The following is a 2,137-nucleotide window of genomic DNA, read 5'->3' as shown; positions in this document are numbered from 1 at the left end:
TCTCTCTCTCTCTCTGCTTCTCCACACGTCTGGCTGGTCATGTTATCTAACTTCTCTGCAGAAGGTGAAGGGAAAGAGACTCCTCCTTCCTGCTTTGTTTCTCCAATAGAGAAGCCAACTGGGTGATGCAAGCAGGCAGATATACTAATATCTGTGCACTGGAGGATTGTGGGAGGAATATCCAGCCCCTGATGGGGGTCCTGCAGGGCACCCCAAAACACTGAAGAGCTCTCCTGGCTTCTTGCGGGACTGGGGCTGTGCAGCCCTGTTCTGAGCAGGAGGTGCTGCCGGGGGTCACCATGCCTTTGGAGGGCAGGGCACAGAAACAGGCAAGAGGTTCAGGGGCCATTCCAACTCATACCTGGCAGGGGAGATACCATTGTTGTAAAAGTGGTTTTCCCAGGGTAAGTCTCATCTATTGCACTTTGGATGTGCTGACCCCTGTGATTTCCCCAAATGTGGGAAAATCAACTGCCTAACTGGGGGACTGTGTTTGTGGTTTCCCCTGGTCTTTCTAGACTCACTCTTTCCCCTTTGGTCCTTGGCTATTTTCACTGCCTGCTGCCATAGGCCTGTTGGCCTTGCTGGTTTTCCAGGTGGGCTCCAGGAAGCAGATCCTGGAATGCCAGCAGTGCAGAATGGTGAAGTCCAAACAGCAAGCAGTCTCTGGTGCCAGTTCAGAGGCCTCTCAGCATGGTAGTGGGAGGCTTCTGGGTGGTGGTGGCTGTATTCGCTCCATAAGATGCACATACTTTCTCCCCCACTAAGATGCACATACTTTCTCTCCCACTATTTGAGGGGGGGAGTGCCTCTTATGGAGCAAAAAATACGGTATCTCTGGTGGTTGGCATTGCAAAGTTTGTATCTTTCTGTTCTGAATCAGCAGCTTCCTCATTCTTAGATTTATTCAATTGCTGTATTGTTTCTGAGTGTTTCGTATTCCAGTGGAGTTTCTCATGGTCATTTAATCCTCCCTTCCTTGCCCTTATTTCTATCAGGTCTCTCTTTAAAAGCTCAAATCTGTTAACTAGATCATTTTGTATTTCGTAAAGTAAAGCATGGAAAGAGTCTAAGAGGTTCTTCTCATCAGGTTCCAAGGGTTCTCTAGGTCCTTTGCCCACTCCATTGGCTGCTGTGGATCATTCTCTACTAACTTTACAGCACTTGGAGGTTTTTCCTGATGGAGATTTCTCCCCACAATAGTGTCAGTAGTGTCCAGATCAATTAAATTAGTGCTATAGTTTTATTTCACTTGAAGCCTTTTAGCATAATCTGGGGTGCAAAACCTCAGTTGCAGAGGTGGAACACAGTTCTCAAAAACTCTTACAACAGATATGCCCGTCTTATTCAGCAAATCTTTAAATTCATACATGCATTCAACTGAACTCCTTTTTTTGGATGTAACCACTACATGAGCATGAGGACCATTGAAATATAAATAGTCTACAGATAACAAGTCAGCTAAAGCTCCTGAAAAGCTCCTGAAAAAGCAGTTTGTAAAAGATTTAGTAAGTGCAATTTACATTTGTAATGTGGTGTAAACCTCATTGGTTTATGGAAATTTAGCATTGTTAGTTTTTGTCTGTTAAAAACTAGTTTCCCGCCATGAACTCTTATGATTCTGTTCTGCAAGGGTCTAGGTTTCTCTGTGGCATGGGCCCGTGAGTTCTGAATAACATGTTTCTGGGCTTAAACTAATTTTGGTACTGGGACTTGAGTAAGAGGCTGTTGCCAACTGCCATCTGGAGTTTGGCTCTATCTCCCTCCGTTTTCCAGGACTAGGGCCTGCTACTCCTGATTGCCTCAGCCCCCCCAACATCAGCCACCTGGCTTAGGGGGAGTGAAGACTTTTAAGCCGAAGGTGTTTTCAGGTCCTCACCGGACCAGCATTCCTGCCTTTGGGGGAGCGGAAGATCTTCTGCCTGCCACAATCTCACTGGGTGAGAGACAGTAAGAACTGTGGCTGGGCTATTGCCAACTGCCATATGGAGTTTGGCTCTATCTCCCTCTGTTTTCCAGGACTAGGCCCTTCTACTCCTGATTGCCTCACCCCTCCCAACATCAGCCACCTGGCTTAGGGGGAGTGAAGGCTTTTAAGTGTGGAAGGCTGTGGGGGAATATTGGGTGTCAGTTAGTA

At 46.8% G+C, this 2,137-nt stretch overlaps 1 pseudogene; it reads left to right on the top strand.

Annotated features, from left to right (window-relative positions):
- Positions 1-353: 353 nt before the first annotated feature.
- Positions 354-508, top strand: LOC140701504 (U1 spliceosomal RNA; annotated as a pseudogene).
- Positions 509-2,137: the final 1,629 nt, after the last annotated feature.

Source organism: Pogona vitticeps, chromosome 6, assembly GCF_051106095.1.
Source record: "Pogona vitticeps strain Pit_001003342236 chromosome 6, PviZW2.1, whole genome shotgun sequence".
Taxonomy (NCBI): Eukaryota; Metazoa; Chordata; class Lepidosauria; order Squamata; family Agamidae; genus Pogona; species Pogona vitticeps.
Note: the sequence above shows the minus strand (reverse complement) of the source record. Positions and strands in the feature narration are given on the sequence as shown.